This window comes from Artemia franciscana, chromosome 15 (genome assembly GCF_032884065.1).
Source record: "Artemia franciscana chromosome 15, ASM3288406v1, whole genome shotgun sequence".
Lineage (NCBI taxonomy): Eukaryota > Metazoa > Arthropoda > Branchiopoda > Anostraca > Artemiidae > Artemia > Artemia franciscana.
This window is the reverse complement of record NC_088877.1, coordinates 33060006-33073552: the sequence shown is the minus strand read 5'-3', so window position 1 is coordinate 33073552 and position 13547 is coordinate 33060006. Positions and strand designations below refer to the sequence as shown.

The 13547-nt window shown below is 33.9% G+C and overlaps 1 protein-coding gene across 1 annotated transcript in view; it reads left to right on the top strand.

Moving 5' to 3' along the window:
* LOC136036383 (uncharacterized) overlaps positions 1-11978 on the top strand; it is a 130511-nt gene extending 118533 nt beyond the window's left edge. The window contains exon 3 of the mRNA XM_065718565.1: positions 11788-11978. The gene's annotated coding sequence lies outside the window, so the exon portion shown is untranslated. The remainder of the gene's footprint in view (positions 1-11787) is intronic.
* Positions 11979-13547: the final 1569 nt, after the last annotated feature.

The following is a 13547-nucleotide window of genomic DNA, read 5'->3' as shown; positions in this document are numbered from 1 at the left end:
CTAAACACATTAACGTTCGTGTAAAATTGAATGAAAAAACACGTTTTTTAACTGAAAGTAAGGAGCGACATTAAAACTTAAAACAAATAGAAATTACTTCGTATATAAAATGGGCTGCTCTCTCCTCAACGCCCCGTTCTTTACGCTAAACTTTGACTCTTTCTCTCAACTCTACTTTTCAAAACAGTAAAAAACTCAACTCTCTTAACTCTACTTGCCTATAGGCCTATTTAATTTCTGAACGTCTTTAAATTAATGCCTGTTTTGATTTTAGCTCTCCGCATATGAATAATTAAAACAAAATTTGCATATTTATTTTTTGACTAAATGGCTTCCTCATAGTTTTGATCAAATGAGCTTGAGAAGAAAGGAGTGGAGGAGGCGCCCTAGTTGTCTTTTAAATTTTTGGTTAATTAAAAAGGCAACTAGAACGTTTAATTTTTTACAAACGTTTTTACTAGCAAAAGATATACGTACCTTACGAACTAGCTTACGTAACGAACTTCAATATTCGCATGTTTTTATTACGTATATTAGGGGGTTCACCCCCTCTTCTGTACCTCGCTCTTTACACTAGAGTTTAAATTTTGTTGCAATTCCTTAAGACTGACCCCTAAATCACAAAGGCCGTATAATAAATAGTTGAAACTACTAAAATTACTTTAGATTAAAGACTGAGGTATTAGGAGGAAGTGAACCACTCAAATGCGTAATAATTTCTGTTTGTTTTAATGCTGCTCCTTACTTTCAGTTGAAAAAACTTTTTAACATTTAATTTATAATTGTTCTTTTTAATAATGCTAGAAAATCATGCACCCCCTTCATGAAAATTTTCTTCCCCCATGACAAATTCCTCCATGAAAAGTTCCCCCCGCATATCCTCTCTTCTCAACCCCTCCCCCAACCAAAAAATCCCCCTGAAAACGTCTGTACACTTCCCAATAACCATTACTATATGTAAACACTGGTCAAAGTTTGTAACTTGTAGCCCTTCCCACGGGGACTATGGGGGAGTAAGTCGTCCCCAAAGACATAGTAACAAGATTTTTCGACTATGTTGAAAAAATGGCTATCTCAGAATTTTGATCCGGTGCCTTTGGGAAAATAATTAGCATGGGAGGGGGCCAAGGTGCCCTCCAATTTTTTGGTTACTTAAAAAGGGTACTAGAAGTTTTCATTTCCGTTAGAATGAGCCCTCTCGCAAAATTCTAGGACCACTGGGTTGATATGATCAACCCCTGGGAAAAAAAAACAAATAAACCCGCATCGCGTGGTCTCCCTTCTGGCAAAAAAAATACAAAATTTCACATTTTTGTAGATAAGAGATTAAAACTTCTACAGTCGGGTTCTCTGATACGCTGAACCTGATGGTGTGATTTTCGTTAAGAATCTACGACTTTTAGTGGATGTTTCCCCCTATTTTCTGAAATAAGGCAAATTTTCTCAGGATCGTAACTTTTGATGGGTAAGACTAAACTCAATGAAACTTTTATATTTGAAATCAACATTAAAATGCGATTCTTTTGACGTAGCTATTGGTATCAAAGTTCCGTTTTTTAGAGTTTTGATTACTCTTGAGCCGGGTCGCTCCTTACTACAGTTCATTATCACGAACTGTTTGAAAAAGAAGTAAATTTCGTTTGTTAAACTAATTAAACTTGTTAATCAAATTAAACTAAATTAAACTTTGTTCGTTAAACCAATTAATTTTTTTTGAACATATCTTTGTAAATTATCTTGTTAAGCTAAATTACGTGCTGTTGTAGTTATAGAGTTGCTATATAGTTGTTGTAGCTATGTTTGATTTATAATTTTCTTATACTAGTTACCTTGACGGTCCTGTTGCCCTTTTCGAGTGGGGGGGGGGGGTTACTTCTGTTTTGGGGAGGGTTTACAAGATAAAACGTTACAAAATGCATCAAAACTTTTGTTTATATGCGCTTATAGGTGGTCACTCCTGAAAAATACAGAGAAAAAACAACAATCAAAAGGATGAAACTATTAGAATCCATGACTGTCTTTTCTTAGGAAAAAACTCAAAGTTTTGTATCGTCGCAGATAGAGGGCCAAAACCGTCAGTTTATTATTTTAATGGCACTATATTCAATTATATAATTATCATCATGATTTGTCTACAATTACCTAAATTCTTTTATTTTGATAATTTTTACTGTCCCTTTGCTCTTTTATCTACCTAAACTGTTAAATTTGTACAATCACCAAGGCGGGGGTGACCCTTTTGCTCGTGTGGGCGTGGGGGTAGTTTTGTATGGGGGGTTTGGTAAGTGAAAACACTTTAAAAAACGTATCAAAAATTTGTTTATGTGCATTTATAAGTGGTCACCCCCTAAAAGATACAGAAAAAAAAACAACAAAACCATTAAACAATTAGAAACGAATCCATGACTGTCTTTTTAAGGGAAAAAACACAAAATTTTGTATCGTCGCAGATAGAGGGCCAAAACCGTCAGTTTATTATTTTAATGGCACTATATTCAATTATATAATTATCATCATGATTTGTCTACAATTACCTAAATTATTTTATTTAGATAATTTTTACTGTCCCCTTGCTCTTTTATCTACCTAAACTGTTAAATTTGTACAATCACAAAGGCGGGGGTGACCCTTTTGCTCGTGTGGGCGTGGGGGTAGTTTTGTATGGGGGGTTTGGTAAGTGAAAACACTTTACAAAACGTATCAAAAATTTGTTTATGTGCATTTATAAGTGGTCACCCCCTAAAAGATACAGAAAAAAAACAACAAAACCATTAAACAATTAGAAACGAATCCATGACTGTCTTTTTAAGGGAAAAAACACAAAATTTTGTATCGTCGCAGATAGAGGGCCAAAACCGTCAGTTTATTATTTTAATGGCACTATATTCAATTATATAATTATCATCATGATTTGTCTACAATTACCTAAATTCTTTTATTTTGATAATTTTTACTGTCCCCTTGCTCTTTTATCTACCTAAACTGTTAAATTTGTACAATCACAAAGGCGGGGGTGACCCTTTTGCTCGTGTGGGCGTGGGGGTAGTTTTGTATGGGGGGTTTGGTAAGTGAAAACACTTTACAAAACGTATCAAAAATTTGTTTATGTGCATTTATAAGTGGTCACCCCCTAAAAGATACAGAAAAAAACAACAAAACCATTAAACAATTAGAAACGAATCCATGACTGTCTTTTTGAGGAAAAAAAAACACAAAATTTTGTATCGTTATCTTTTCAAGATCTTACAGCACGCTACATTTGATGGTATCAAATGTATGATGATCAAATGTAATGATCATCAAATGTAATGGTATCAAATGTATGATGATCAAATGCATGATGATCAAATGTAATGATCATCAAATGTAATGGTATCAAATGTATGATGATCAAATGCATGATGATCAAATGTAATGATGGTATCATTACTTTTTTTCAACAATTATCGACGTTGGCTCATTCTAATAATTCTTACGGTCCTCTTCTTCTTTTCTCTATTCAACCATTGACTCGGCACGGTCACTCCTGGAAAAAAATAGCAACAACCATACAATCAATTAAACAACCATCTATGACTATGTTTTTTAGGAAATTCGCAAAATTTTGCATTGATGTAGATTGACACCCATCATTTCAGTCGCAAAAAAAAGAACAAAAAAGTTAGCCTATACATTTTCAAACACTATGTATTTAAGGAAATAATATTATAAAGATTTTGGAAAATACCTAAGTTTTCTCAGGCTAATAATTTTGACGAAAAGCTTAAGTTTAATGCTTATTACATTCTTGAAACCGGCATAAAACAGATATTATATTCAAAGGTATTTAAGTTTCAAACTTGTATTTCTTAGCCTGTCAGTTACTAGGGAGGATGGCAACAGTTTACTTGCTATTTGTTACAATGGACAGTTGGTCACACTCAGTTGCGTCAACTTACAAAATTTTGAGGGGGGAATGTATTTTTAAATTTAGGGAAGGATTAGTCTTTTTTAATGAAAGTACCAAAACAGGCATTTTCGATGAAAATACCTCATTTCTAGAAATAAAAGGGAGAGGGGGGGGTCAAAAATGTGGAGAGACCCTCACCTGCCTATGCTTTCCAAATTAATGCCACTGTTGACACTGCTTCTTTCTTAACTTCTGAGGTAGGATAAAAGAACAGATTGGACATATCGCATTTTCTTTTCATTCACTTTTCTACCACGGTAATTTGTTTTGTAATATCTCTAGGGTCTCCATAAATATACTTTATCTCTTTCTGTTCAAGTTCATCTGCCCCAATTAGGCATGCAACCTTCATATCTGCTGATTTGAGCTATAGATGAATTGAACACTATTAAAGGGAGTAACAGAATGGCTTTTTGATTCCACCTTGCCTAAGCACACATTCAGAATATTAAAAATAGCTGGTTAAAACTATATTGTATCTTAAATTGTAACTGGCTTGTTCGTCATTTTATCGTTCTGCGTGGATCGTCTTTAAAATACATTTTTACATTTTCCATCGTATATTAGAAACATTCTCAAGCTGGTTGTCTGCAAGCAAATAGAGTATGACCTCTGTTAAGTTTTGTCTTCTTCGTAAAATTTCAGTCTGAAGCTGCATCTCCATTTATCTTTTACAGATAAATTTAGCTAAGTACAATCAATAACGATGATCAACCGATACACGTCTTGATGAAAAGAATCTAGAACTGTCCCATGAGTTTGCACCCTGATTGATTACCGTTTTTGATATCACACGGACAATTCTTTCCTAATTAAAATAAAAAAGAAGTTTTTCAACTGAAAGTAGGAAACAGCACTAAAACTCAGAACGGACAGAAGTTATTCCATGTATGAGGGAGGCTGCACCCTCCTTAATCTCTTGCTCTTTACGCTAATGTCACCTAATTCTCTGAACATATTAAATAAAAAAAACATGTGTTTTTAACTGAAAGTAAGGAGTGACATTAATACTTAAAACGAACAGAAATTGCACCGTATATGAAAGGGGCTTTTCCCTCCTCAACGCCCCGCTCTTTACTCTAAAGTTTGCTCTTTCTCTCAACTCTAATTTTTAAAACAGTAAAAAACAGAAATTATTACGTGTATGATCTATTTGTTTCCTCCTCAATACCTCGCTCTTTACGCTAAAGTATTTTAGTACTTTCAAAAGAGCTATTTACTCTAATTCAACGACCTTTGTGGTTCAGGAGTCATTCTTAAAGATTTGGAACAAAACTCAAACATTAGTGTAAGAGCGAAGTACTGACGAGGGGGCGAACCTCCATCGCATACGTAATAAAAATTTACGAATATAGAAGTTCTTTACGTAAGTTAATTCGTAAGTTACATATATTTATTACTAATAAAAACGTTCTTAAATAAAATTGAAAGTTCTATTGGCCTTTTAAGTAACCAAAAATTGGAGGGCAACTATGCCCTCCAATTTGGAGGGCAACTCCTGCCCTATTTTCTTGAAATCGTCCAATCAAAAGTTTGAGAAAGCCATTTATCTGAAAAAAGTAAAATTAATATGTAAATTTCGTCTTAATTATTCATGTACTGTGAGCCAAAATCAAATCCTGCATTAAGTCAATGACGTTAAGAAATTAAATACAAAAAAAACAAGCTTTATTTTAACTGAAAGTAAGGAGTGACATTAACTCTTAAACCGAACAGAAATTATTCTGTATATGAAAGGGAATGTCCCCTCTTCAACACCCTAGTCTTTACGCTAAAGTTTTTTGTTGTTTTAAAAATCTAGATTTGTTAAGAGTCAAACCTTAGCGTAAAGAGCGGGGCGTTGAGGAGGGGACAGCCTCTGTCATATAAAAAATAATCTCGTTCGTTTTAAGTTCTAGTGTCGCTCCTCACTTTCAGTTAAAACAACTTCTTTATTTGTTTCTTTATTTTATTTAACACATAAAGACAGAACTGGCTGAACAAATGGGCACTTCCATGCTTAAACAACTAGCACAGAGAGGCCCATGACAATTTAGGTATATTACATATACATACTTTACATGGGAACATCCCGCTGCCTAACCAGGGCAGTGCAATCCTCAAGCAGTCTTGTCTTGCCGTAAAACAAGAATTGATGGATAAGCCTACTGGTCATTTGTTAGGTCATCCTGCTCGTCATCCTTTATGTACGTCATCCTTTATATATAGATTTGAAAGAAACCTATTGACTAACTAAAAACAAACTGTTTAGGGGCAGGTATGTGCCCGGGGCAGGGGAGCGAATTTAAGTATTAAGATGGATGAAACAATTTTGCGAAAAAGCAGGGATATTATCTCTACTTTGCTGGATATAAAGGGCTTGGAAGATATGTATATTCTTCTTTTGCTTTTGGTAGATGGTAAGTTGGGCAGCAGAAATTTAAAAGGTGTTATGGTACAAAAAGTACAAGAAAGCCGAAAACCTAGAATTGAGTTTTCAATTTTTTGTTTCTACTAAAAAACATTTATTCCTATAAGGGATAAAGAAAAAATAATACTGGTATAAAATGTTCAATTTTTTAACTACGAAAACAAGCATAGTGTTATGAAACCAAGAAACTTAAGGTATCTTGAACATCAAACAAGACTTGGGAAAATAGATTAAACGTATCAGCTAATAGATAGAACGTATCAATTTCAAGAATTTAGACTGAAATTATCAGTCCGGCAAAATATGTTACTTAACGCCTTTTATATCACACCAGATGGACTATTCGGTACACTCCAGGCATATTCACCAGTGCCTTTTCCCTGCATTCAAGAGTTAAAGGTTCTAAGTACAAATACTAATTAATTAAATTAATTAATTTATAAATTTGAATAATAAATAGTAATCAAATAAATAATTAAATAAATTAAATCAAGTAATTAATTGATTAAAATAAATTCGAAGTAACCATAAAGATAGGCAAACGATTCAGAATAAAAGGGATAACCTTAACATTCTGGGAATTGAAATCGTAAGAAGACCTGTTTATTGCGTAAATACACGATTTAGACCTCTCTAAACAAAACCCTCGCTACATCATTACTACGAAGAGTCCCTAAACAAAACCCTCGCTAGGTTCCTGCTTCGACGAATTTAAAAGCCAGCCCACAACACTCAATTTTTGCTAAATGTCTATAGGCAATTAGTGATTTTTATGATGTACCAATCATTTTCTGTAATATTCAATAAAAATGCTTTCGGCTCTTTGTAATTCTGCAGAACAAAAAAAAATTCTTTGTAATTCTGCAAAACAGCATTTCTTTTACAAAATAAAACTTGTAGGACTGTCGTTTGCAAGGATACCAAAGAGGACTGCAAAGAAGCTGGGCAAGAAAGACAACTATCATATAAGGCCTTGTGTAATGCTCAACAAAGTTATAAACTTATTTTTTTAAACAACGTTTGTTCATCCAGAGCAAAATTTTTCAGCAGGTATGCCGACCAAAACAGCATAGAACGCTATACTAAACTCTCCTCCCTTTACAATAATTTGAACACTTTTATCCTCTTTGACCTCTTAAAAGTGTATTTACGAGGAGAAAACATATTTTGCAAGTAGGATCTATCGCAAATTCGGTCAAAAATAACGTGTGAGTGAAAGCTATATTTGATAATTGTTGTGGTTTTCCAAACGAGAAGCATAGTCTATAATAACAGTTATAACAGAAAAAAATATAAAATGTTTGAGACTTCCTAGAACTTTCGTATTAAGCCATTTTTATTAATTAGTAACTGTATGATCTCGCTGAAAACTCGATTAGGACTCGGAACATTCCGAAAATTTGAGCATATGGGTAGCTTACCTTTGAAGATATTTTGACTCAGAGGGGGGAGGAGGGTAGGTTGAAGCAATTTCCACGGTGGCACAGGCTTGCAAAATTTATGTTTGACCAAAAAAGCTTCATAGTTTTACTAAATGCTACAAAATTTGCACCTCTTATGTTCATTTACTCTTCTAGTGAGGAGAGGGAAGTGGGACCAATGAATGCCTTCAATTACTCATATTAAACTCAGGTTACACCTGGTCCGCCATTGCTACCAGGGTAAGTGACATGGTAAATTTTGGCTAATATGGTAATTGATGTCAAGAATTGCTGCACGGATGTAATGTTGATGGTACCTTTTAATGGTAACTCAAAATATTTTGGTTTAGATCACTAGACTAGAAGAAAAAAAATAATCTCACATGAAACCTTGATCGCGCTTTTTTTCCCTTTTTTGTGCATGCACAGTAGTTAACATGACTAATAATGGTAGGCTGCAGTTGACTATGATATGCAGGCTGAAACAAAAATAACAAGAAAGATGGGGCCCAACGCTTATAAATTTTTGATGTCAGGATGGCTAATGTAGCTTATGGCGGGAATCATGGAACGTTTGAACCGCCCCTAAGTTTCTAAGAATAAAAGGAACCTTAAATCAATTTGAAATGAGGAATATATGTCAGGTCACGCTACATCAGAAAACTAGTGAATTTCATTTTCCCTTAAATCCAATTTAAGTTATTAAAGTGTTAACTTCCACAATGTTAAGTTTCACATTAACATTGCGAAGGAGAGCAAATTTTGTAGTCTATTAATATGCGACTTTGATTTTCTAGCTCTCAGAAATAGTTACCATTGAATATAGGCTATGTGAAGCAGGTAGGCAAGGATTAACTTTTAGTGATGGTTGTACGGCATAAATAGCAAAATAAAAAATCGGTGAATTATACGGGACTTTTGGACAGGGGGGGTGGGCAAGGAGCCTAAAGGTTCTCCCTTCTTAAAAGCGTTCCTTACCTATGTTTTGTCTCCTTTCATAGGCTGCAGTGTCAATAATTCATACGCCCTGATTTAGAAACAGCTTGTACCCTTTTTATTCTTACATGAAAGTGTCTATGTCATTTCGTCAAATTACGTTTTCTTATTCTTCAGGATCAAAGTTGAACATGTTTATGCTGATATCTTTCAAATCATATCTCTATAATAAGGCTTGTAGAACAATATTAAAGGATTGCCAAAAACAAGTTACTGTTTCAAAAATTTACCATTGTTGTTGAGACAAGAAGAAAAAAACTAAGGCGGTCCTACGAAATTTGAAAAGAGATTTCCATGTAAGCCAATAGCTATAATAATTCTTCTGAATATTATTAACGTCATAACAGCAGTACACTTAAATTTTTATGCTTGGTCTTGGTCCTGAGAATGTCTTTAGGCTAATTCAACTGCCTTCAGGGAACTGAACAGTTTGTCTCATCAACTTGCTATTGTTGCAAGGCAGCGGGAATAAAGGCAATCAAAAACTTGAGAAATTTTGGCTACTGTGTACCCTAGAAAGTGGTTAATTACTGTGATTCGTTTGTTACCTATTCAAAAGTCCGGCTGGCTTCCGTTTTTTCTTCTAGTTTGATAATTGGGTGATTGCTTACAAGGTACCGCTCTTGACCCCATCGTAGTCGGACTTGAATTGCGTTCTTGATTTATTAGGCTTCGTAAGGATGAGCTTTATTAAAAGTCTCTCAGGTGAAGCCTAAAATAATTAAGGCTGTTTAATTAAAGAGTAGATAATAAACAGAATGATGTAATGAGGACATCTTTTTGAAGAATGAGTTTTTTTTTCAATTGGCCAAGTAGATGAGAGATGGCGAGATTGGGAATTTGCTATTGTTCTAAAACAATGAGCGTTATTTTTATATAATTAGTGATGTCATTTTTCGAGAATTTTTTGAGGATTATTTTTCAAAACCTAGGTGTGGTATGTTTGCCATTTTCCTCAATTTTTTTCAGTTTAAATACGAAAAAAGGGATTTTTCAATGAAAACACTCAAGAGAAGGCATTTTTTTTCAAAATCTAGAGGACACAAACCCACGTGCACCCCATTTAATCTCATGTATGTAATCAATGACAATAAATATCAATATTTATGGGGAAGTCAACCATAATTCTTCCGTCGGAAAGTCAATTTTGTTGGGGATTTGCTAACAAACAGTGCTGATTAGGAACAAAAACGGTAATTAAAACTTTCAATTTTTTAAACGAATAATTAACATGTGTAATATGACAGTAGTCACACTTTCAGGTTGTAAGCGCCCACCACACAAAGAAGCGACAAAGATCTGAGTTCCCATACGCGTCTTCATTCCCACAAAAATGTTGAAAATTTTCTTCTTGAATCTTGGAGGTTAAAATATCTTTGCCTTTCAATCGAAATAGCTGCTCTAGCCAAAGTTTAAACTTAAAGCTGATAATACACCACAGATAAAACACAAAAAGAAGTAACAAGGCTCTTTGTAAAATGGCGTCTCCATTCCCTGAAAAATGTTGAATTTTTTTTTTGAATCTTGGAGATTAAAATATTTTTGTCTTTCTGGTGAAATAGCTCTAGCCAAAGTTTAAACTCGAAGCTGACAATACACCAAATATAAAAAAAAAAACAAAACAAAAAGAAGTGACAAGGCTCTTTGTAAAATGGCGTCTCCATTCCCTGAAAAATGTTGAAGATTTTCTTCTTAAATTTTTGTTTGTAAAATATCTTTGCCTTTCAGTCGAAATAGCTTTACCCAAAGTTTAAACTTAAAGCTGACAATACACCACATATAAAAAAAACAAAAAGAAGTGACAAGGCTCTTAGTAAAACGGCATATCCATTATCTGAAAAATGTTGAAATTTTTTTTTTGAATCTTGGAGATTAAAATACTTTTGTCTTTCTGGCGAAATAGCTTTACCCAAAGCTTAAACTTAAAGCTGACAATACACCACATATAAAAAAAAACAAAAAGAAGTGACAAGGCTCTTAGTAAAACGGCATATCCATTCCCTGAAAAATGTTGAAATTTTTTTTTTTGAATCTTGGAGATTAAAATATTTTTGTCTTTCTGGCGAAATAGCTCTAGCCAAAGTTTAAACTTAAAGCTGACAATACACCACATATAAAAAAAAAACAAAAAGAAGTGACAAGGCTCTTTGTAAAATGGCGTCTCCATTCCCTGAAAAATGTTGAAGATTTTCTTCTTAAATTTTTGTTTGTAAAATATCTTTGCCTTTCAGTCGAAATAGCTTTACCCAAAGTTTAAACTTAAAGCTGACAATACACCACATATAAAAAAAAAAAAAAGAAGTGACAAGGCTCTTTGTAAAATGGCATCTCCATTCCCTGAAAAATTTTGAAGATTTTCTTCTTAAATTTTTGTTTGTAAAATATCTTCGCCTTTCAGTCGAAATAGCTTTACCCAAAGTTTAAAATTAAAGCTGACAATACACCACATATAAAAAAAAACAAAAAGAAGTGACAAGCTCTTAGTAAAACGGCATATCCATTCCCTGAAAAATGTTGAAATTTTCTGTTTGAATCTTGGAGATTAAAATATTTTTGTCTTTCTGGCGAAATAGCTCTAGCCAAAGTTTAAACTTAAAGTTGACAATAAACCACAGATAAAAACAAAAAGAAGTGACAAGGTTCTTAGTAAAACGGCGTCTCCATTCCCTGAAAAATGTTGAAAATTTGGTTTTTAAAATTTCTTTCCCTTTCAGTCAAAATAGCTCTAGCGAAAGTTTAAACTCAAAGTTGACAATAAACCATAGATAAAACACAAAAAGAAGTGAAAAGACTCTTAGTAAAACGGCGTCTCCATTCCCGGAAATTTTTTTAAAATTTTCTTCTTAAATCTTGGAGATTAAAATATCTTTGCCTTTCAATCGAAATAGCTCTTGCCAAAGTTTAAACTTAAAGTTGACAATACATCACAGATAAAACACAAAGAGAAATTGCAAGGCTCTTAGTAAACCAGCGTCTCCATTCCCTGAACAATGTTGAAATTTTTCTTCTAGGATCTATGACGTTTGAGTATCATGGCCTTTCAATTTAAATAGCTCAAGTCAAAGCTTTGAACTCCAGATGAAGTCCTACGTGATGAGGTGTGACATCAAGTGCTTGATGAAGAAGAAGAAGTGAACGTATATGAACAATATTCATACATCTGTTTATTAGTTGATGAAGTTAAAGAAGTACTTTGCAAGTCGTTCTTTTCTTTTCTTTTTTTTGCAGAGGAGAAACTGAGCTGATTAAGCTTGGTCTTGTAACATCCATTGTTAGACCAATTGCTAATTATATACATTACTCATCTGTGGTTAGAGTCAAGCAGCGTCAGAGAAAAAAAAACTAAATCTCCGCAAAACCTACCAAAACGGAAATTTAGCCACTTTTATATAAACCACAGAAATGCTGCGTTGAGCTGAAATTTAGCTTTTCACCTACTCAAAAATTAGCCCCGTGAGCATAGACCTGCTTTACTTATATTTATGGGTTAGCACGTCACTTTAGTTTTACGTAACTGTCGATAACTTGAAGTTAAATTATCTTCAAAAAACAAGAAGCCTCCAAGCCCCCTTAATAAGATACGCAATTAAGGTACAAGCACTAATACATCAAATTAGATTATTAGAGACGTGGTTTTGTTGGTACAGCGATCGACTTCGAATTAGAGTGGCTTGTGTTTGACTCTTGCTTGTTATTTTTTTTTGTCAATCATGGTTTTCTCCCTTCTATGCGATCATTTTCAGAATTTCACTGTTTTCGTAAATGTGATGCTCTCATTTTTAACACATGTCTCAGGAAGTTATTTCGTCAAGTAGTTTGATTCAAAAGGGAGTAGAGGTCATCCAGTCCATGGTTTGCAACGGCATTCTCAGTTGATCACTAAATCCATACCCCTAACGAATGGCGTAATTTTGTCAAAATCCCGTGGGGGGGGGTCAACCTTGGGGCCAATTTTTCCAAATCAAATGACAAATAACAAAAAAAAATGAAAAATGAGCCGTATAGTATTAAAAAAGTAAAAATGTACTAAATAAAAATGACCTGTTTCAGTCGATGCTTGAATTAAAATTAAAAAAACAAATTTTTTAAATGGAAGTAAGGAGCGACATTAAAAATTAAAACGAACAGAAATTACTCCGTATATGAAAGGGGCTTTTCCTCCTTAACGCCCCGCTCTTTACACAAAAGTTTTACACTTTCTCTTAACTCTACTTATTAAAACAGTAAAAAACCTTAGGATGGAAATTGTTCCCTCTACTCCATAGCAGATTACACCCCTGGCCCCAACTCCCTGCCTCTTAGTGGTTGGAGAAGTGTAGGTATGTGGTTCTGGAACCAATCAAATTTGTATATTAGAACAAGGATTACTTATTGCCATGCTTACTCATTCAAATTATTTACTTGACAGTTCCACTGTAATCCCTCCATGCGTAATATTGCGCATCCAAAGAGGAAGAAAGACAAATGAAAAAAGTTCTCTGGGAGAACTCAGGTAATTCTTCCCAAAATGTTTTAAATGAAAACAAAGTTAGTTTATAATACCATATATCGTACCTACAAAAGAAATGATCTTTATGTGAAATTTCAATTCATTTCTGAAAAATGAATGGCTCTTTTAGGGAGAGGTCAAAAAATGTCCCAAAGGGACATTTTTGTTGAGTTAGCAAAGTTTTCCGCAAGTATGTCGATACACAAACCTGTCCGCTTTGTTAACCTTTTGTGTCGTAGCTGCTCGCCTGGAGCTACTTGCTTAAGTGCTACTAAATTTAAT